The sequence below is a fragment of the Peromyscus maniculatus genome, chromosome 1, assembly GCF_049852395.1.
Source record: "Peromyscus maniculatus bairdii isolate BWxNUB_F1_BW_parent chromosome 1, HU_Pman_BW_mat_3.1, whole genome shotgun sequence".
Classification (NCBI taxonomy): domain Eukaryota; kingdom Metazoa; phylum Chordata; class Mammalia; order Rodentia; family Cricetidae; genus Peromyscus; species Peromyscus maniculatus.
The window spans coordinates 95,510,938-95,535,088 of record NC_134852.1 but is presented as its reverse complement, the minus strand read 5'-3'; the positions used below and the strand labels follow the sequence as shown (position 1 = coordinate 95,535,088).

Sequence of the window (24,151 nt, the reverse complement as noted above, 5' to 3'; positions counted from 1 at the left end):
GGTGGAGTGGGTCTTGGAGGTTACAGAGTCCAGTGGGTGGCCGTGGTGGTGGAGCAGCCTGCCTGCAGGACCAACAGATGATTCTTGAGCAATGTTCTCAACCTGTGGGTCACAACCTCCTTGACAATCCTCTATCTCCAAAAAATATTTTTGTCATGATTCATAACAGTAGCAAAATTATAGTTGTGAAGTAGCAATGAAAATGGTTTTATGGTTTGGGGTCACTACAATGTAAGGAACTGCATTAAAAAGTCACAGTATTAGGAAGGTTGAGAACTACTGTTCTTGAAATTCAGTGTAAGGCAAGGCTTTCTAGCAAATCAAACTTCACAAACACTAAAGACATTTATTTTTCCAAAGACTTTAAAGAGAATGCATGAAAAAAGTAGCTCTGAATCATACATCTAAGAAGGACTGGTATCAAGAAACTAATGGATGCAAGAAAATAGTCTTACAACTCCAGACAGAAATTTTAGTATCAATAAAAATAGCTGAACATAGCATATCAGTGTTTTTCCCCAGGAATTCATGTATAGGCTGCTGTGTGTGACACATGCCTACAATTCCAGCTTCAGGCTGAGGCAGTAGGATTGTCTGAATGAGCTCAGGAGTTCCAGAACAGCCTGGGCAACACAGTGAGATGCTATCTTAAATACATGTATTCTCACTCAAAACAGATATGCATATGACATTCCTGATTAGTATCTTTAGTTCTAGAGAAATGCTAAAAGTTACAAATGTTATTCAGAATAGAAGAAGAGGAAGAGGAAGAGGAAGAAGGAGAAGGAGAAGGAGAAGGAAGGAGGAGGAGGAGGAGGAGAAAGAGGAGGAGGAGGAGGAGGAGGAGGAGGAGGAGGAGGAGGAGGAGAAAAGGAGAAAAGGAGAAGGAGGAGGAGGAGGAGGAGAAGGAGAAGGAGAAGGAGAAGGAGAAGGAGAAGAGGAGAAGGAGAAGGAGAAGGAGAAGGAGAAGGAGAAGGAGAAGGAGAAGGAGAAGGAGAAGGAGAAGAAGAAGAAGAAGAAGAAGAAGAAGAAGAAGAAGAAGAAGAAGAAGAAGAAGAAGAAGAAGAAGAAGAAGAAGAAGAAGAAGAAGAAGAAGAAAAGAAGAAGAAGAAAAGAAGAAGAAGAAAAGAAGAAGAAGAAGAAACCCCCATTCATAAGGAAATAGTATGGCCTCTTCACATGGAGGTTTCTTGGGAAGTTTTTTGTTTGTTTTAGTTTTGGTTTTTGGTTGTTTGTTTTGGTTTAGGTTGGTTGTATGTTTTTTTCAAGACAGGGTTTCTCTGTATAGCCCTGTCTGCCTTGGAACTCGTTCTGTAGACCAGGCTGGCCTCAAACTCAGAAATCCACCTCACTCTGCTTCCCAAGTGCTGATATTAGAGATGTGTACCACCAATGCCAGGATTCTTCCAAAGTTTTAATAGAACTTCTTCTTATTTCCTTTTCTATTGATTGACAAAATGTCCTGGCAAGAGCAAACTGAGGGAGAAGGGGTTCGTTTTAGTTCAAAGCTCCAGATAGTGTTTATCATGGTCAAGAGAGGTCAAGTGACCCTGAAGCAGCCAGTCACATGTCATCCACAATCAGGAAACAGGGAGGAAGGCTAGTTACTGTTCAGCTCACTTTCTACATTTTATACACCCCAGCATCCCCTGTTCGGAAAATGGTCCTGCACCCAATTAAGATGGGCCTTCCCACATCAGTAATCCTAATTATGATTCCCCCCACCCCACCCCCACACACAGACACAGAATACCAAAGGGCCATCTGCCTGTGATTCTAGTCTGTCAAGTTGAAAATTAATGCTAACCACCACAGACCTATTTTCTAAACAGTAGATGTTGCTTATAAAATAATAATAATTATTTCTGAAAAACAGGTTGCCCACCAGAGGAGGAAGAAAGCAAGTGATTTGTCACTCATTGACTGAGAACTCCTGGAATACTTAGGAATTTAGCCTCAGAACAGGTCTAGCAGAAAAGTGTCTATAACAAGCCTGCCCTATCCCTGCACAAGCTCAGGGATGTGAAGCTGGAAAGGCTGCAGGGCAGGGACACAGCAGGAAGAAACATTAGATACAAGTCAAATTCTTGCCAGGACCTGGCCCGACACCCAACCTGTGTTCCTTCTGTTGTCGATAAACTATGAACCAAAGCAAACTCTTTACACAATCATTTTCCGAACTGTGCCCATAATGTAAGTCATATGGAGAATACGGAAATTTATGAAGAATTAAACTGAATAAGTCACGTGCACTTGTAATCCCTGCACTAGGGTGGGGGACATAGCCAGATCCCTGGGGCTCACTAGCCAGGCAGTCTGCTGAAAAAGATGAGTTCTAGGTTCAGAGTCTGTCTCAAAAAAACAAACAAACAAACAAAAAAAAAGATGGATGACTCCTAAGGAGCATCATCCAAGGTTGATCTCTGTCTTCACATTCCCATACACACACCTGAGCACACACCTGAGCACATACACATAATGTTGTGTTCCAATTCTTTATCAGTAAGCCTGAGTAGAGGGAGAGAGGGTCAGGTTGAAAAGTGAGGGGACATTGGCTGCTCAGAATTCAGAGAGGGGGTGGGGAAAGCTGTAGCATGTGTTATGCTGCTACCCAGAGATCTCCATCATCTCCCAGTCTCCCCTCAACTTCCTGGGGAAATTAAGGCATGTCCTCAGTTGCTACTTGGAAGGTTACTTTGTTTGCTCACCTTCTCAAGCATGTTATTTCTGTAAACACTTATGTGACACCTACCACCTGTTATACATGGTGCTGGTTGTCAACATAAAGAAAACCTAGGCTTCCTGAGTGTAAAGAGTCCCCCATCCCTAGGGAAAGAGAGATGAGCAAGTAGAACATGGATTTCTGGAATGTGCTAATAGTCTAGGAACAGGATACCCATTAAGCACCCACATAAAAGTAGGCTGCATTCAAGAAAGGCTGAGGTGATCAGCATGACTTAACCACTGGCTTCTATCTCAACTGTAGGGTGAAAAGGGCCAAGGAAAAAACATCCTGCCCGTGACTTGACCACAGGACCAGGGTTTGAAATCTCACCAATCCCTAGCTTGCCCCAGAACCACAAAAAAATCCAACCCCAAGCCACCCAGGGAAAGCTCTGCCCCACCCCCAAGAAACCCTGTATAGGCTCTGTACCCTGTTCAGTCTGCTACTGTTTCTCACCTGAGAGCCAGCCTCGTGGATTCTTCCTTCCCAATAAATCTCATGAGTGAGACATTTTCACCAGAGCAGAGCCTACCTGTAACAATTTTTGCTGGAGCCAGAGCCCTAGTTGAGCAGAACTGTGACCCTTTGGCTGCTCCCTTATGGAGCAGAGTTGTTATGCTCCAGAGAAACTCTCCCCTGCTGGAACAGAGTTGTTGCACTTTCAATGGGGAAACCTTCCCCTGGAGCAAAGCTGTAAGCTGCTATGCTTACTGTGACTTTGTGGTATTCCTTGGCTCCTGACTACCCGGATCCCTTTGCATCCACTGCAACGCTTACAACAATGGTCTCTTTGCTGGCTCACAGCTTCTGAGCTCAATTCTTTCAGGGAACACTTAAAGCATTCCCATCTCAAATCCCAAGACTCTGAATAAAGTATGCCACAGGTGCAAGCTCCCTGCGGGACACTAAATTAGAATGCCTGCCACACATCCTGCCTCTGGTTCTTTAGATACAACCTCCTAGCCCATGATTCCTCCCACATTTTTACTAAAAGTCAAATACATATGTGAAAAAAAAATTAAGTGGTTTGATGCTAATGAGCAAAGAACACATTTCACCATCATGATCTGTTAGCATGGGAGCAATTTCTTCTCCCCAGGCTCCTCAAGGGAAGAAGAAATTTCTGCTCATTTTTCTCAGGAAATCTCTACATTCTTAAGTGGTCACCATGTTTCTCTTGCTGCTGGGTTCACAGACCTGAGCCATGTCATTGGTGATGTAAGTGATGACATCACACAAGGGTTCCTGGAAACTATGGATATCTCAGGCCTTCTCAACTCTTAGGAGGGGTGGTTTGAGGGCTTCCTGTAGAAAAGCTCACAGAGCTACCTGATCATCAAGGAGACAGGACCCCAAGAGCCAAGTAGGTACTAAAGCTAAGTCATTATAGGTCCACCTTCCATGGCAGAATAAAGTTTCATTGGAGATCTGCAGGCTCTGTCTTCAGGTAAGGAAGTGGGGAAATATCTGTCCAAGCCAGGTTGCTACCAGCTCCTCTGGAAAAGGACATAAGAAGAAAAATATAACTCTTTTGGTGGAAGCTGCCTCTGGACTTAGGTTCATGAGTTCATGTTCGTCGTAATTCAGAGTCCATGGCTCTCAGCTCCTAACCTTTAAGTGATCTCATTGCACTCTGGGTCCCCCACTGTTCCTTCATGGCCCATGTCTGGAGTGAGCCCATATTGACTGATGGCAAACTTGTGGTTTCCAGGTACATCTCAGCTGCCCCAACCCTGTGCTGGCTATAAGCCAGTATCCTGTGTTTTTATTCCTGTTTCAAGCTGTGATGTGGAAGCTGAGACCTGGGGTGGACACATTACTGGCATTTGGTTGTAGCAGAAACAAGTTGGGATCAGAGGCAGGCTGGGAGGAGAAGACAAGGCCAGGATCAGAAAGATTGGTGGAAACAAATATCTCAGCTGGGAGTCCTGGAGCTTTGCACCTTAGTTTTATTGGAGAGCTGTCCAGATAACCATTCTTCCTTGTGTGTGTGGTGACAGAGGGGAAGGGAGGTCATGCAAAGAGGGACAGAGGGTGGCATTTCATCTAAACTGAATCCTCCATGTCTGAATATTCTGGGTGAGTAACAAACAAGATTGAAAAGCATGGGAAAGGAGGTGATTCCCATCCCCCATGAGGCAGCTATGGGGTCCTGGGGCCAGGTCACGGAGTGAAGGTATGTCCCAGGCAGATGAAGAAATGGAAGCAGAAGATGTAGCTGAGGCCAGGATAGAAATGCTGGGCCTCATTGTATCCTAAGTCAAGGATCAGTCACAGACTGATCTGTGATCCAAGGGACCATTGCCCTCAGTGTGGTGGACATAAATGAGACAGGGTTGAGAGCATGCAGCCTGTCTAAACAAACCAGAGAAGTCAGCAGAGACCCTTTCAACTACTGTTAAGAAGAACATACCAGACCCTTGGGTCATTTTCATGCCTGCCATCTTTGTTTTCTTTCAAGCCAAGACAAGCACCATCCTCACATTGTAAGGCCCTGCTTTGCCAAAGCACAAAGTAGTGTGCTAAGGCCTTTACATTCCATCAAGCAGCTTGACAGTGATGCCTGGAAGCTGAGGCACCAACACTGGCTTCTTCAGTGGAGCACCTCCGAGTTGTAGTTCCTGTCCACTGGGGATCATTTCCCTCTGCGGTAACTTGACACTGTATCCTTGCTCAATCTCTCTGGATTTCAGCCCCTTCTGGGGTGAGGCGTCCTCCGCCTCCACATGCCCACTCCTGAAGCTGCAACCAGCTGTCAATAATCTCTTTCTTTTTTTGTCTTCTGTGGAATTACAGGGTGGAGGTACTGACAGATAGAGGTACCACCCACTCCTTCCACTTTTTCTTGGGAGCACTCCCCTAATGAGCCACATTCTCACACACTTTGCGTGGATTCCAGGCTCAGACAGTGGCCTTGAAACAAGCGCCAAAACCACAGCAAGACTGGAGAGTAAGAACTTGGAAATGCGTACATGGAAATTATTTTAACAATGTTTATTATTTTAAGTGCTAAGGACACAATTTGCGCTGGAGAGATAGTAAATTGTTTTTCTGGCAAGCAGGACATGAGTGCTATTCCAGAACTCAATTAAATAGAGAGAGAGAGAGCTTGGCACAATGGCACATACTTATAATTGCAGCAGGTGAGTCCCTGGGGCTCCTGGCCAGCCACCCACACCTACTTGGCAAGTTTCAGGTCAATGAGAGACTCTGACTAAAAAAAAAAACTTGTGGGGGAGAAAGCTGGAAAGATGATGAATCAGTAAATCGCTGTTCAAGCATGAGGGCCTGAGTGTAGACCATAGCACCCATGTACAAGCAAGGCGTGGGGCAAGTGCTTATAACCCCAGTGCTGGAGAAGAGGGGTGGATACAGGCTGATCCCTGAAGCGCATGGTCAGTCAGCCTAAGAGCCAACGAGCTTCAGTGAGAGACCCTTCTCAGAAAATCAAGGTGGAGAGAGCTTGGAGCCACCCGACACTGATTCCTTGGCCTCCACACCCATGTGCACATACCCACATTAATAAGTACATACACCAAATACACAACATATGGGCACATACATGCACACATTCACACACACTCATACATGCACACATTCACACACACTCATACACGCACACATTCGCAAGTGCTAAGAACACAATTTAATCTTTCCTTTAAAAAAATTACTGGTTTTGTACTATTTTGATACTGAAGATGTCGACAAGACTTTGAACTCAAAGAAACCTGTTTTTCCAAGAGCTGGGAGGAGCGGCCTGTCTTTGTTTACCTGGGACTTTCCACTGTTCGCAGCAGAAGCCCCACGTTCCAGGAAATGCCTTTAGTCCTGGGAAACTAGGACATTTGGTCACCCAGCCCAGGACCCCAGGATTTGTTGGCAAGGAAGGCGGGGTCCTGGAGAGGGGAAGTAGACAGGATTTTGCAAGACCACAGAACCCAGGTTCTCAGATGAGGAAAAAGTCTAGCAGTTCAAAAGAGTGGTATTTTCTTTCCCAAAGCCTCCACAAGAGAGAAAAAGCCGAGGGCTGGGGAGAGAGCTCAATGGGTAAAGTGTTTGTCACACGTGTGTGAAGACCAGAGACGGGATCTCCAGAGCCCATACACACGCAGGGAGAGCTCAGTGGCCAGGCTGTGATCCCAGCTCTCTGGAAGCAGAGAAGAGACCCACACAGCAAGCTGGCTAGTTGGCCTACCATACTGGTGAGCTGTAGTCGGAAGGTTTCTATGTGAAGATGGGCAAGGCCACTTGCCGTGGACGGAGGAGTTTGACCATCCTTTCCACTGTAACAGGGATCCACGCTCCTGGTCATCCGACACCAGCCACAGCCGAGTCCATGTGCCATTGTCTTTGTTGCCTGCTACTATAAATCCTAGGATGTTTTCATGGCGTAACATCACAGTCTGATAAATCTCTGCCTCTCTGAACCACGAACGTTCTTCCCCAGAAGAGAATATCTTCACAGCAACTTCTTCTCCCCACCACTTGTCTCGCTAAACTTCTCCAAACCAATCTTTGCCAGTGCTTTTTTGTAACACAATGGTCCTGGCAATTGTTCTCTGAACAAGCAGTGGTAAACCCTTCATCCCTTCATCCCCGGTAGCAGTGTCGCCACCAACATGGTGAGGATGAGAAGCAGCCAGCAACGTGGAGCAGCAGCTGCCGCCTCCAGGGTCCCACCGCCACCATCTGTGGCCTGGCCCCAGCCACAGCTTCTCTGCAAGCCTCCCAGGCTGGCCTTGAACTTGGGATCCTCCTGCCTCTGCCCCCTTTAGCAAATCCTACCATCGTTGGCGACCACAAACAGCTACATGCAGCTCGGGCCTGAGCTGGGGACTGCAAGTGGCTTTTTGTGAATTTGTGCCTCAAACATTGGGTGCCAGATGTAAGACGAACTGCCAAACGGTCTTATTAATAATAATAAAAAAAAAAACCTGGAGCCAGATATTGGGGTGAAAACTAAAAGATCAGAGGAATAGGACAATCCGCAGCCAACCTCACCTTACCAACTCCAGAGAGAGCTACTTCCTGTATTCTCATGCCTGTATACCTTTCTGTGCTCTGCCATCTTACTTCCTTTCTCTGCCTAGCTCTATCATTTCCTGTCTGTCTGTCCAGACCTCCAGATCTCTATAGTTAACTAGTGCTGAGATTAAAGGTGTGTGCTACCATGCCTGGATCTGTCCCCAGTGCGGCCTTGAACTCACAGAGATCCCGACGGATCTCTGCCTCCTCAATCCTAGGATTAAAGGTGTGTGCTACCCATGCCTGACCTCTATGTTTATTATAGGGGCTGGCTTTGTCCTCTGATCCCCAGGCAAGCTCTATTGGGGTGCACAAATAAAATATCACCACAGTGAGCTCTAGGTTTAGATCTTTCCTCCATATGACATGAAAGTCAAGACAGTTGACATAAGTCTCTGGCCTCCATGCACACGTGTGCATACTTGCATCATAAGTGTGCCCACACAGGTGAATGTGCATAAACACACACAGAAGAAAAGAGGCAATGGCTTCACCCAGCCAAGATGAGCGAAACCAAGTGCCCGATCCTGCCCACAGGAACTGAGGAACCATTTCCATTCCATACAACTCACCGACCGGGTGGAGAATGACTTGACATTCCTGTCATGTCCCGAAGACAATGTTTTGATCTGGTCCTCTGACCTCTGACTCTATCATCTGTCCACCCCCTCTCCCTAGTTGTACCCTCAGCTTTCAGGGAAGTGGGGTGATAGAGATGTGCAATCTGAGGCTGTGCAGTCCACAGACTTAGTCTCTGCCCTTTAGCCAACTGTAAGTTCCTCACTAACTGCTGCCCACTACACCAACTTCTCTGATGAGGTCTGAGAGTGCAGTAATGCATGGGTGTAGAAATACTAGTTTAGAAAAGGGTCATCTGGTACTATGTCCACTTAGCTACCAACTTCATTGCTCCATGTCCTGTAACAAAAGTGTGTCACCGGAGGGTCTTACTGTCAAGTTCTGGTGGGCAGCCAAGAGCAATGCAACAGCTTCTGTTGACCTGGGGGTCTCTGAGACACCCCCGGACCAACGACTCAAGTGGAGGTATCTTATAACTGGTACTGAGCTTTGGATATGGCCACCTGTGCCTTCTGGGAGGAGCATCATCCTCTGTAGGGTGGCTCCTATTAAACTCTTCCATAAGAAAAAAAAATAGTCAGACAGATAGCCAGGCTTGGTGGTACAAGTCTCCCCCCCACACCAGATTTGTTTATTTTAATTTTAAGTGGAGTCATATTTTGCCTGCATGTATGTATGTGCACCAAGTGCATGGCTGGAGGTCAGAATAGGGTGTCAAATCCCCTGGGACTGGAGTTACTGACAGTTGTGAGCTGCCATGTAGGTGCTGGGAATCAAATCTGGGTCCTCTGCAAGAGCAACAAATGTCCTTTACCACTGAGCCACCTCTCCAGCCCTGGAACACATTCTTTAATCCCAGCACTTAGGAGGCAAAGGTTGGTGGGTATCTGTGAGTTCAAGACCAGCCTGTGGCCTTTCAGATAACCTTAGTGCTCTCCTCCCATCCACATATCCACATACTCCCTCTTCCACTCTACCCTCCCATCCCTCTGCCCACTGACACATCCCTGCTCATTTTCCCCTTGAACCAGAAGATACTTTTAGGGAGCTGTAAGGGAGATAAAAGCAGGAAAGGTGGGCCAAGATGGGCCAAGAGACTAATAGAGAAAGACAAATATCATGTTTTCTCATGGGGGACCTAGGTGTGTGTGTGTGTGTGTGAGTGTGTGTGTGTGTGTGTGTGTGTGTGTGTGTGTGTGTGTGTGTGTGTGTGTTGTGTGTAAATGGTCCCAGAGGTCTGAGGAGGAGGGAGTGGTTGAATCCTGGATCGTGGCTATAGAAAAAAAGGGAAAAGTCTGGGGTAAGGTCTTGGGGGAAAACTAGGGCAGTTTACACTCTCCTTCACCTGTGTGCTGTGCCCAGGAGGCCCTCTTAGAGAAGCAGGTGTCTTCCTTCCCTCCAGCTACCATAGCATGTCAGCACAAGCTGGGCATCTTAAAACAAAACAAACATATTCTCCCATCATTCTGGAGAACAGAGGCCCGAAGGCCAGGCACTGGCAGGGCTGGTTCAGACTGCAGGCTCCTTGTCTCTTTCAAGCTTCTTGTAGCAACAAGGCATGCCTCTAGCCTCTGCCCACTTCACGTCACCTCTCCCTTGCCTCTGTGTCTCACCTTCTGAGGACACCAGCCACTTGACATAGGAGTCTGCCATAAATCTGGGGATAACAGCATCTCAAGGCCTCTTGAGACCCACATCGAACATGCTTTTACATAAATCATATGCATATGCACCAGCGGTTGACAGCTGGACAGTCCTAGGGGAACAGTCCTAGTACATGGGAAAGAGTAATGAGGGGCTTTCTGAGGCACATCCCCCACAGGGAAATGCAAGTCTCCACCTCAGAAGTGTAGAGGCCAGGCCTGCAAGGAGCTGCTGAAGGCAACCTTGCTTATCCTGGTAAAGCTACTTGCAAAGACTGACAGGTTAGCTGTCCTAGCCAACGCTCACGGAAGGAAAAGTTTCTCCTGGGATTACTTAATTTCCCATCTATTTAGAATGAAGTTTAAGCAGAGTGTGGTGGCACACACCTTTAATCCCAGCACTCGTTGGGCAGAGGTAGGAGGATCTCTTGAGTTTGAGGCTAATCTGTTCTACAGAGCGAGTTCCAGGACAGCCAGAGCTACATAGTGAGACCCTGTCTCATTAAAAAGGAAAAAAAAAAAAAGGATGGTTAAAACAAAAGAAGTAAAAACAAATATAGGTGTGTGTATATGTATTGGGTTTTGTTTTGTTGTGGTGGTGGCTTTGGCAGGCCTCTATGGTCACTTCCTATATCAGCAGATGTTCAAATAATGAACAGATACTCCTGGACTTACAGGAGGGTTAAGACAAGCCCCTAAGTTGGGAATATGGCAAGTAAAAAAAATGTATTAATAAATTTAACCTCCTGAACATCATTGCATGGCATGCCTGCCTTAAGCAGGCTCAGAACACTGCTAGAGTTTGCACAATCATGTAACCGGAAAGCTTATTTAATAAAGTGCAATCTTTTGAATAGTGTCCTCAGAGAGAAGAAGGAGTGGTTGAATGGGCACACAGCATTGGTACACGGTTGCCAGAAAAGTACAGCTTCTCCCCAGTGCATATGGCTTTTGTACCATCATAAAGATGAAAGTTGGCAAGTCAAACCATTGCAGGTTCGAGGACTGTCCAGCCCATGATCCCAACTTCTGTCTAGAAGGATGCTCATTCATATGCTCACACAGCTGGGCTCAGCCTCATGAGATGAGCCTGTGGTACCCCATGGCTGTCTTACAAATTAAAAATGAGACCCGTATACTGTCCTTCACTACATGGTCACATGACCCCAGGGATGTAGCATTGCAGGCTGGGATGTAGTCACAGGAGGCTTGGAGAAGATCACTGCAAGTTTCTGGCTTTCTCTAAGTACAAGCCATGAAAAATAGTATGGATATCAAGCAAAACCTGTTCACCCATACCCAAAATTTATTATGCGAAATTATTCAGTCCAAGAGAAAAAAAACTTACAAAATATCTTCAGTAACTTACATAATAAAGTAAAATTGAGTTTGAAGCTATGGATATTTTATTCTCCTACCCACTTTTCCCTACCTTCATTCTACTTAAGCAGCAGCAATAGGCTCTGTCTACCCTAGCAGAAAGTAGAATGAACAGGAGTTGATTAAAGTGCTCATTGGCTTATAACCATTCCCTTTTGACCAATAATGGACCATTGTATATCAATTCCCTCTGACTTGGAACATTTCCATCCTGGGAGAAAGCACACTAAGATTTGAGAAGTTCTAAAGGGATGTTCTTAAGACTCAGGAAGTAAACAACTCACAAGTCTCAGTAATTCCCTAAAGCTTGGCAGATATACAAGACCTCCTCTTACTCAAGGTTATAAAGACAGTAAGCACTGCTGAAGAGATTCAGATCAGCACAACTGTGCAGAAGAGACTCCTTGACTCATTAAGCTTCTGGCAAGTCCTGCAGAGATCCCCAGGGTACCATCTTTAATAAATCTTCACCCTTGCTGGGCAAGGCTTTCAATGACACAACTGCACTTAAATAGTCCCTGCTCCTTTAAGTAACCCTTTACCCATACCTCTCTAAGTAACCCAAATATAGTTTCACAAGCTGGATTTCAGTGGTATCATTACTTTGATCTGTCATTAGTTCCCTAGCTGGGGTGAATAGACCTTTCTCTTATGTCTCTGGAGGAGTAGAGTCACAAACACATATGCCCAATACTGATCCTATAAGATTATTTATTGAGCCTGATTGTTCCCTATTGCCTAGAAGTATAGCCTTCACAATATGCTTACTTGTGTTTCTGAAGATGCTTTTGTGAACTGGCTGCACTGGCAGTTGTAGGAAAGTATAGGGCTTCGGAAGAAGGTTCAGTGAAAAAGAGACTTTCTGGGCAAGCGTGAGGCCCTGAGTTCAGCTCCCCCATACCTGAATGATAAGGTGGGGTGAAAGCAGTCAGATCCTAGGAGGTTGCTGGCCAGACTATCTAGTTGAAGCAGCACTCTCCAGGTTGAGTGAGAGACCCTATCTCAAAAAGTTAAGATGGGAAATAAAAGCTGGGTGGCAGTGGCGCACACCTTTAATCCCAGCACTCAGGAGGTAGAGGCAGGCGGATCTCTGTGTGTTCAAGGCCAGCCTGGTCTACAAAGCGAGCTCCAGGACAGGCACCAAAACTACACAGAGGAACTCTGTCTCAAAAGAAAAAAAAGATGGGAAATAAAAGTGGGAGATATATAATGTTCTCCTCAGTCCTCTGAATGCACATGCATGGGGAGGGAACACACACACACACACACACACACACACACACACACACAAAATAGAAATAATTATATGCACAATACTTAGTAACGATGATAGCTGACAGTGTTGCTCATACCTTTTGTATTATACTTTCACAGTACTTTAGAATACACTACTTGACTAATGAAGGTGTATGTGATACAGCCATGCTCTACCAGCATCAGGCACCATGACAGCAACCTAGGCTGTCTGGATAGGTTGGTGTTCGTGTGTTGCTGTTTGTTTGATGAAAATGACTAAGGGTGCACTTCCCAGATAACGTCGTTCAGGAATTGAGACAAGATGGGTTTTCAAACATAAGGCACAGTCTTTCTTGAAAGTTAAAAGAGTTTCTCAGGTGTTCTCACTGAACTTTAAAATGGAAGTTTCTTCATTCTCTTACAATTCAAGAGGTCAGAAGTCCGAAGCCAGTCTCAGGACTTAAGTCTAGACAGTGGCTGAGTTAGTCCATCAGGAAGCTCCTAGAGGAGTCTATTTCATCTTTAATAATTCCTTCTCTCTTCCTCATCTCCCCCTCCTTCTCTTCCTTCTCTTCCCTCCCTCACTCTCCTCCTCCTCTTCCTCCTCCCCCTCTTTGAGGCTGGCCCCCAACTTCAGACCCTCTCGGCTCTGCCTCCTGAGTATTGGTCTGTAGGTATGAAAGTGTGTGTCACCACATCTGGCTTTGTTCCTTACCCTTTTCAGCTTCTTTAATAAAAAAAAAAAAAAAAAAGAAATGAAATATAATTACAACACTTCCTGCTTCCATTCTCTAACTCCAACCCTTTATGTCCCAACCTCCATCAAGTTCATGGCCTCTTTTTCCACTGTTGTCACATCCATGTGTAAACACGTGGTTTGCATGTTTCCTTCATTCCTTGATGTGCAAACCCTTCCTTAAATAATTTCAGCCTCTGCCACCTTTTCCTCATCTGTAGCCACTAATACTGCATTTCCTGCCTCCTCCTTACCGTATCAAGGACAACCTCCCACGTGAAGACCCTCAGTGAAAGTCCCTTTTGCCACTTAAGGTGGTATAGCCACAGGGCCCAGGGATTCAGGTGTGGACACTTTGGGGAGACATTGGTCAGTTTCCCACACCTACCACGAGGACAGTGCTTCATTTCTAGCGGCCATGGTAATTATCCAAACTCAGTTCCTGGCACTTTCAAGCTAAGGGAGGAGGTTCTTGAGTTCCAGGTCAGCCTGGAAAACTGAAGAAGACTGCGGTAGTCACTTTTCCTATTGTGTGATCTTACAAGAAGCAATTTAAAAGGAAAGATTTATTGTGGCTCACAGTTCAGGGGATACAGTCCATCATGGCAGGGAAGACATGGTCCCTGTGGCTGCAACAGGCCTGTGCGGTTGCTGATTACATGGTGTGAGCAGTGTTAAAACAGCTCTGGCTGAAGCTGGCACTTAGGCTGTAGAGCTCAAGCCCCACGCTTAGGACCCATGGCCAAAAGATCCTACAGCCTCCCCGGACAATAGCATCAGATGGAGACCAAATGTTCAGGCATCTGAGCCTCTGTGGGATGAGGTAGCAGGAGCATTTTAATCTGTAAGAAACTTAGTCTACAAGGTAATAATAAATCAATCCCGTTACACAGGCTTCTGTCCTAAGATTTCCCTCATAATGGCTGAGTAGGAATGAATAGTGTCCCAGACAGTCACAGGTTCTAACTTAAGCCTCTGATGTGGTGCCTGAGCCACATCTTTCACATAGAAAGTTGGGTAACAAAATGCCACTCTAAAGATTTGGGGAGCTGATCCTGGTGGGAAATGTCACATATACCTGAGAACCCTCCTGTCATTCCTCTGCCTCCTTCCTTCTGGCAATGATGGCGTTCAAATCACACCCTCTCCTCTTGCCTCCCACACACCCGATGCAGGGCTTGACTGTGAGTAGCAGGCTTCATGGAAGAAGCAGTGTCTGCTCCCCTGCCAACTTACACGAGGATGTGAGGAGTTGATAACACGTTGGGTGCACTGCACAGCGCAGAAGTACCTGGCTTCCTTCTCTCAACCCAGAGGGCGGAACATCATGGCACCCAGCACCTAGCACCTTCCAGTACAGCTTCCTGCCGAGTAAGCAATTGGCACCCCGACAGGAACTTGTCCCAGACAGATCACCAGGTTTCAGGGGGAGGGACAGAGTCCTTGTGCCGCTCCTCATCTCACTCATCCCCCACACTGCCGTACAAGCTGTCTACTTGAAGATGCAGATCAAGAGGCGAGCTCAGCAGTTGAAAGCAGTGAGTGCTCATATAGGGGATCCGCGTCAGCAGGCTCACAGCTGTCCCTAACTCCAGCACCAGGGCGTTTGATAACCTCTCCTGGCTTTCAGGAGCATCCACATTTACACACACACACACACACACACACACACACACACACACACACACACACACACTTTAACATTTTTTTTTCAATGCAAATCAGACTGGCCTGTATTTCTTACTTTATACTTCCCTACGTGAGAGTCTGTGATTATCTGATGGCTTCCAGAACCTTCCTTTGAGGCCCCACTGGACGCCAAACTTCAGTGGCAGCGGGTCCCTTCCTTTTGACCCACTCTTGGCCACTAGGCAGACTGTCTATCTCTGGCCTCCTTTGCCTCTGCCCCTGCAGTAGCTTTACATCTGAGGCTTAAAGCCTTAGCCAATGACGCTATAGCCCCGGTGACCTCACCCTCCAGAGAGCCACCTCTGATGACACCCACGTTTGGCGGGCTACTTTTGCTCTGTGCCCCCTCACACTGTGGTTCCTACACAGGGTGGTTGTGACTTTGCCTTAAAACAGCCACTGAATATTTTTTATGAAAATATCCCCTGGTAGTGTCCAATATACCTTGTTTAACCAACGTCTTATAAGTACCCAGTAGAAGTGGCTTAAAATGAATTTTAGGACTCTTTCTCTTCCCATACATTAAGCTGACCTGTCCTATGCTTGTTTAGACAAGTCCCGGTGTCTGGATGACGGCAGTGAGAGCCTGCAGCCTGTGAAATGCCTTCCACAGTAGCTGAACTGCCAAGTCATCCAATCTAGAACTTCTGAAACCACCAGAAAGGGCGAGTGTGTTCAGCTACTCATCGCCGATGCTTTTCAGCCAAATGCCTTTCTGGATTAATGGTTTTGTAAAAACATTAGGCAGAAATAGAAAAACAAGTTAATGTGCTGTCCTCTGCTTCCCGAATCCCTACCAGTCATCATCTGTAACGCATTGTCATTCTGGCATCTGCCAGCGTCTCCTCTTGGCCAAACCCTCTTGAATTGTGGAGAGAGACTCAGCAGCCCAGTTTGAGGAAATAGTAATAAAGTGTGCATGACGTCACAGGCAGGGGACGTAATGGAAGGTTCACGCCCTGGATGGTCACCATCTGCTGGAGTGGTTGTGTCCACTGTTTGTTTTGTTTCCCTTTGTACTTCCTGGTCTCGGGTAGTTTTGAAATGGAGGGTTAAAAACAGGGCGGGGCACTGGAGAGATGGCTTAGGAATTAAGAGTACTTGTTGCTCTTGCAGAGGAGCCAGGTTTGATTCCCAGCACCTACACGGCAGTCTACAGCCACCTATAATTCCAGTTCTAGGGGATTCCAAACCATCTTCTGGATTCCATGGGCACCAGACATGCATGTGATCCACAGAAATACATGTAGACAAAACACTCATACACATAAAATAAAACATTAAAAAAGAAAGTCTGCTGCTGAGTTTCAGACATGACAGTCAATTTCTTATAATGCACGTTCAGCGTTAGCAATCACTTGTTGGCACCAGCTACAATTTCCCCCTCACAGCATCTTGGTGTGGGAGCAATCACCATTCTCATTGTATAACAGTGAGAAAGGAACTTCCTCTTAACTGGTCCAGTGGGTAGCAAGTGACAGAGCCAGGATTTGAATGTCATGTTCTGACTTCAGAGTCCATGTTTTTTTGTTTTTTTTTTTTAAGATTTATTTATTCATTATGTATACAGTGATCTGCCTGTATGTATGTCTGCAGGCCAGAAGAGGGCATCAGATCTAACTACAGATGGTTGTGAGTCACCATGTGGGTGCTGGGAATTGAACTCAGGACCTCTGGAAGAACAGCCAGTGCTCTTAACCTCTGAGCCATCTCTCCAGCCCAGTGCATTTGACTGCAGAGTCCATGGTCTTAACTGCCATGTTCAGTGCTTACCTTCTCTCACCCTGACCCTTGACTCATGAGTCTTCTGACTGATGGAACCCCATCACCCAGAGACCCCCTGACAACCGCACGCCCCCCCCACCCCACTTCACTCCTGTTAAAGCAGCAGCTGCTCTCCACAGCAGCCTTTCAGCTCTGCCTGTCAAAAGCTGTACACAAAATCTTCCTCCAAATTGCCCATTGCGCCATTCACTGAGCTTAGCTCTGACCCTGAGTCCTCACATGACTATTCTTCCACACGGCATCAATAAAGTTTTGAACATGTCTTCAACCTTGGGCTATAATCATGGTTCAGCATGGAGCCTGGGGATCTGGTCATGAGTGTAAGGAAGGTGCACAGCATCTCAGCCATGTTTGTTCATGTAAAATGTGTCTTGATTTTACATGTGTCCAAATTCCCCATCGGGCCGGGCAGTGGTGGCACATGCCTTTAATCCCAGCACTTGGGAGGCAGAGGCAGGCAGATCTCTGTGAGTTCAAGGCCAGCTTGGTCTACAGAGGGAGTTCCAGGAAAGGCGCAAAGCTACACAGAGAAACTCTGTCTCGAAAACAAAACAAAACAAAACAAAACCAAAAAAAACCAAATTCCCCATTGGGTAAGTCTTTCTCATGTGGGGTTGCACCTGAATCTTCTCTTCCTTTTGAGACTAGGAGAAGAATGATTAGTGTTGGGCCTGTGAGGTGACTCAGTGTGTGACAGTGCTTGTCGTACAAGCTTGGTGACATCAAGTTGAGCCCCAGAACCCATGTAAAAAGCCAAATTCGGTAGCATGTGCCTGTGATCCCAAGATCTCTGCAGCAGGATGAGAGGACCAGACAAGTGAATCACCTGGAAGCTTATGGGACAGCTAGCCTGAGGTACACAGCATCACAGAAACAAGAGAGACCTTATATCCACAGGGGGGAGAAGAGAACTGACTCCCAAAAGTCCACATGCGTACCAGGGCTCACATACACAGGATACCCACTCCCTGCTCTCTCCTCTCTCCTCTCTCCTCTCCCCTCTCCCCTCTCTCCTCTCTCCTCTCTCCTCTCTCCTCTCTCCTCTCTCCTCTCTCCTCTCTTCTCTCTATAATACATTAAAAAGAAAAAATGGCCATTCTAATTAAAGTGGTTCAGGAACAAAAGTAAACAGGAAGAGCCTAACAGGGTGAGAAGCTATTCTACAGGTTGACTGGAACCAGCCACCCCTTGTGGAAACCCGGGCCTTGCAGGGAAACATGAGCTTTCTCCTCACCTGTATACTACATGCTCCACTTCAGAAGTGTCGGCTGTGGCTGGGATCTTACTTCCTCTGTTTCTTTATCCTCTCCTCTAACTTCTGGGTTTTGTGAAGAGTTTTAAACAGGAAACAGCTTTTTTCAGAGAACTAGAAAGTAAACACTGTGGCCTTACAGACACAGTCTCTGGAGCAGCTACTCAGCTCCCTCATAACAAGGTAAGAGTCCAGAGGAAAGCAGATGTGACATTGTTTCAATAAAGCTGTCCATTGAGAACTGAATTTCATATCATTGTAATTGGTCATGAATAATATCTTTTCAGCTATTTTAAAAGTAAAACTAATTCTTAGCTTATGGTGTAGGTGCAAATGTGCCCTACCTTTTGATATTCACAGGAAGTGATGTTAATATCTATAAAATTCACAGAATAATACAATGAAGTTATTTTAAAAAAATCATTGGTCTGGGGAGCTTGCTCTGTGGTTATGTGTTTGCAGTGCATGTGTGAGGAGTAGAGTTCAGATCTCCAGAACCAATGCAAATGCCAAGAGGGTGAGGTGCTTGTAATTCTAGAAGGTAGAGATGGCAATTGTAATTCTCAGAAGATAAACAAGCAAAGTTAACCCTCTCAAGTGAGCTCTGGGTTTAACAAAGACACCACCTCACTAAATAAGGTGGGAGAATGATCAAGAATGTTTTTCAACATCAACCTTGGATCTCCACATGCACATACCCCATATGTATGTACACACACACACACACACACACACATACACACACACACACACAGAGGGAAGAGAGAGAGAAAGACCATAGATGAGTTTGTAATATTGTGTTGGTCCACATTCAAAATTGTCCTTGGCTGGATATAGCCCACAGGCCATGGTTGGTCATGGATGGTAGAATCTCCAGCATTCTTAAGTCTGTGAAAGTGTTGCTGCCATCTCTAGAATAATTCCATTTTCCCAAAATGAAACTCCATTCCCATTAACAATTTTAACAATTTGAAAAATCACTCTTGGACTGCAATGTGGCTCAATGGATAAAGGAACTTGGAGCACAAACCTGGACACTTGAGTTTAATCTGTGGGTCCCACATAAAGGTAGGAAAGAACTGGCTCAAGGTTGTCCTCTTTTACATGTATAGCATGGAACTGATACCTCTCCACACCTCACATGCAAAAGAGCATACACATACAACATATTTTTCTCTTTAAATTATATATATATATTTTAGTTTGACTCAAATTATATATATATACTCTTAGTGTGACTCTTAGATGACAAGATTCAAGCCTTTGATCTGGAATGTTTACCAGCCTCCATTGTCAGCTAGGGTGTGGGAGACTGGTCTATGTAATCACCGGAGCTTCTTGACCCAAACTCAAATCTGGGCCATCTGGGACTGAAGGCCAAGATGACTCTTCTGGAAACAGTGTATATCCGGGCTCTGTGGCTTCTTCCCTGCAGCTCCGTTCCTGTTCTCAGTCCATCCTGGGCCAGAGTCCAGAGCTTGGTCACTTCCGTTTGCGTCTGAACTTTGTGGTGTCAGCCCTTGGAGAGTTTGGCCTGCAGAAGAGGAAGGTCTGACAATTGCCTAGAGCCTTGACTCACTTTTGCCAAAGGGCAAATGTCTGTAGATTGATTTCCTAAGAGAAGTAGCAGGACTCAGTTGAATCCTGAGGGCTTGTGGACAACAGCAACTCAACAGGATGTGGCACAGTTGGGGACCTGGAAGGAACCGGGAGTAGGGATGGGCAGTAGAGGAGACCTGCCAAAGGCGGACAGAGGACCAGACAAGCATGAAAAGAGCATCTACCTTGAGATAAAGTAATACTTGTTTGTCTACAACACATCTCTCAAATTCCATTTCTAGGTACCTTGTCTGGAGCTGTGATGAGGGAAAGCCTTTTGGGGGGAGGATTAATCTAAAGTGAGTTTTAAATATTTTGGTATCTGCTTCAAGTTGTTGTCTTAATCTGGGAGGGGGAGCTTTGAGTTCTGCTAAATATTGTTCTTCTAAATCCTCTGTTTGTCTTAGGAAAGTCCCGGGGCTCTTGTTCTCATTTCTATGTTGGCTTGTTCAGCGAAGCTTCTGGGTTGAACTCTGTCCTGCCCATTTTATGTGCTGGCTGGGAGAAGGAAGAGCACACTGCTGGAGTGTCCATAGCAGGAACCTGCTCCAGAGCTGAAGAGGTCAGAGCCTCTGCACTGAGCATGAAGGGGTGGCGGGCAGAATACCCAAGAGACAAGCCTGATTGCTGCAGAAGGCATCAGGGGAACTTGCTGTGACTCATAAAGCTCCAGAAGGAAGGAGATAAGTTACCACATGGTCATAAACTAATTCCATGGGACATGTATCAGCTCCACTGTAACCACAGCAGGTTCAAAGATTCGGGGAGAAGGTGGAGGGGTCACAGCACCATTGTCCACTTACTATGTAGACTGTATCCACAGAATGGATTTTAAAAATGATGTTTATTATTACACCATAGGTATAAAAACAGAAGAATGGTGAATTAAAATTATCTATAAACAAAAAAATTAAACAGAGTTACCAGACGATTCAGAAATTCTGCTTCTGGCATTTGTCCAAAAGAGCTAAAAGCAGGACTCAGATAGACACGTATGCAATCATGTTAACACGGTGTTTCTCAGAATAACCAAATGGGAGCAATGAATGGGGGCAAGTGTCAACAGAAAATGAAAAGGCACGTGTAACATCAGACTTTAAAAGGAAAGGAATGCGGGCGTATGCTACAATGTGGATGAACCTTGAAGACATTGTGCTGTGTGAAACTGAAACATATACAGATAAAAGGCAGATAGAGCACAGAAAACAGAGAGGAGCATTTTCAGTTTCCGTATTACAAAGACACACTTGTACTCTATATTGTAGACATCATTAGCTGAGCAAACACACGCCTGTTAATAGTCTGTTCTGGTGACCCCGGAGAAATACAAGGTTGATGCCAATGGAACCTAACTTGACTTGGGGTTTCAAAGATTGCCTGAGCCCTGACATCTCCTGAGTGAGGGTGGAGTGCAAGGGAAGACAGCGTGAGAAAGACATCACAAGTCTCAAAAATGTGGCCGACCCCCTGATCAGAGGGGCAAGACTGGGCTACAGAATGGCCAATGGCTGCCTTTATTCCTTCTGGTCTTTTCTCCATATAGAGTCTGCTGCTGGGGATAAAACAGAACTAGATCTTCAGAACAGGAATCCACTGTCTTCTCAGACTGACGGCTCTGAGTAAAGCACATTCTGGAGATTTCATTCCTGGCTCTGCTCGCTGGAGTCTGACTGTGACGGCTTGATCAAATTCTGCTTACAAGACCATGTCCTTTGTGAGGGATCTGGAGTGATCAAATTCTAGAGACAGAAAGTGGGACACTTGTTTCTAGGCTCTCGGAGAAGAAGGCAGGGACAAGTCATTGTTTAATGGCAGGAAGTTTCATTTGGATGAAAGAAAGCATTCTAGTGGTGGGTGAAGGTTTGGTCGCACAGTCATGGGAATGCACTTAATGCCACCAAATGATACCTTAAAATAGCAAATCTTACATTTTATCTCACACTCGACCACAAAAGAATGTGCCCATTAACAAAAGACTTCCATGACTTACAATCCAAGAATTGTGTGAGGTAGGGCAGGAGACTAATTAAACTCAGTGCATCAAACACAAGAAGACATGAAAGTGTGAGGGAAATTGTTGAGAAGAAGGGCTCCCCTGGGGGAGAGAGGGGATGGGCGAAGGCAATGAGGCAGAATATTACTACAGTTCCATACATGAAGGTAAGAAATCACTAAAGAATTTATAACTCTCAAAAGAAAAATAAATATTGTTGGAAGAGATTATAGAAGATTTAAGTCAATCAAGAGACAACCACATTCATGGATTAGAAGGCCTGCTGTTGTTGTTCAGATGACAACACAGATCAAACTGACCTATTTGTCTGGTGTGACAGGGGTCCTGCACACATGAACTCACAGTGGCTATGACTCAAGACCAAAGATTAAAGCAGTCAAAATCCCATCACGGAAGGGAGAAGGGCTCATGAAGCCCCACCCCTAGCTATGGAACTATTGGTAACTAACTGATGGCTGCTCATAGAACAAAAGTCAGTTTTCTTCAAGAATGCATTCCTGGGGAGCTACATGCTCCAGTTGATGGTCCTACACCCATACCCATACAGCAAAGCACATGAAGTTGGGGCTGGGGAGGAGAGAATAAAGGAGGAGTTAGAGGAGAGGGATTAGGGATGGATTTGACCAAAAGACATTATATGCATATATAAATTCTCAAACAGTAAAAAGATTTTTTTAAGCAAAACAAAAGAACAAGAAAAAATTCAGCGTGATCTCTGAATGTCTCAACTGAGTTCTTTGCAGAAATTGACAAATGAATTCTAAAACTGGTCAGAAATTCAAAGGCCCCAAACTAATAAGAATGTCTTTCAAGCAGACAATGCTGGCAGGCTCAAACTTTCCAATTTTAAGCCCACTCCAGTGCTACAGCAATCGAAGTTAGGAAATAGAATAGGATAAACACAATAGATGAATGGAATAGAACAGAGGAGAGAATAAACCTCCACATTGATGGCCAGCTGATTATCCACAGGCATGCCAAGACAATTCAGGAGAGAAAGAATAGTCTTTTCAACAAATAGTAAAGGGACAGCCAGACACCCACATGTAAAAGGAAAAAAAATGAACCTATCACACTATTTCCAAACAAAATGAACCAGAGCCCACCAAATGACTCAGCAGATAGCCAAGCCTGATGACCTGAGTTCCAGACCCATAGGATACAAAGAGAGAAGCAACTCCTATCACACACACACACACACACACACACACACACACACACACACACACCCGCCCAAATGCCTACACATACACACATGCTAAAATAAATGTAATCTTGAAGGGTTTATCAAAGACCTAAATGTAAAAACCAAACCTGAATCCCTATTTAATATTGCCAAGATTGTTCAATGGCACAAACGCTTAGGGAAGGTCCATTTGTTCTCCAAGTAACATAGTTAAATGTATGGCCAAGAAAATCAAACCGGTATCCTCACAAAAAAATAAACCTTGTACAAGAATACTCATAGCAGCATTATTTATCATGCCCAAACTGTTCACAAACTAATAAACAGATGAAATCTGCACAATGTATGTCTATTCATAGAAAGAATACTATACTAATACACACTACACCGTGGACAGACCTTGGAAATACTTCACTAAGTGAAAGCAACTTGCCAGATTGTCTGTTCTTTGACACAAAAATGTATAAAGTACCTGGTCCCTTGCCCAGGGCTCAGGACTGGGTAGGAAGAAATGGGGAGTAACTTAATGGCTCACAATTTCTTTTGAAGAAAGAAACTTTCTAAAACTGATTATGATGATGGCAAAACTCTTGATTATATGATGACCATTCTGTATGTTGAATGTATCAGTTATGGAATATGGATTACATCTTAAATCACTTGGTACAAAACCTTAGTTTGTGCTCACCCTTTGATTATGGTGAATAATGAGGCCAGGATCACAGTCTACAAATATCTGTTTGAAGTCCTGCTTTTAATTTTTTGCTGTATCCAGAATCAGAATTCAGAATCACATTAGCTCTGTTGGGGATTTTTATTTTGGAAGGATCGATGCATTGTCAATTTGTTTTTATGCATCTATTTCACTGTTAACTTTCTGGGTTGTGTCTTTAGAGCCTTCTTCTCCATATATTTATACATTTAAAAATAAATTTAAGGTTTTAATCTTTCGTGGTCTGCATTTTTATTCAACCATGCCATTAGTCTTCATATAATTTTTTCCAATTATTTTGTCAGATTGCCTTTCATGAATGGATTCATTTAATCAATGCTCTGTGGTTGGACTTCTTTAAATGTATTAATTTATTCTTTGAGAATGTCATACACACACAATATATTTTGATTATAATTACCTTTCTCCCCCTCCACAATTCCCGGACCCCCTCCAACCATGTTCCTCTCCCAACTACACATTCTCATAAGTTTCCTAGTAATGCCCTGAGTCTAATAGGTGTTGTGTGTGGATGTGGGGCCATCCATGGAGCATGGGAAACCTATCAAAGACTATATCTCTGAAGAAAC

At 45.0% G+C, this 24,151-nt stretch overlaps 1 long non-coding RNA gene across 1 annotated transcript; it reads left to right on the top strand.

Moving 5' to 3' along the window:
- The first annotated feature begins 996 nt into the window (after window positions 1-996).
- Window positions 997-15,756, top strand: LOC143267630 (uncharacterized). Its single transcript, XR_013042964.1, has 2 exons — window positions 997-14,695; window positions 15,565-15,756. It is a non-coding gene; the product is annotated as an uncharacterized LOC143267630 (long non-coding RNA).
- The last annotated feature ends 8,395 nt before the right edge of the window (window positions 15,757-24,151 follow it).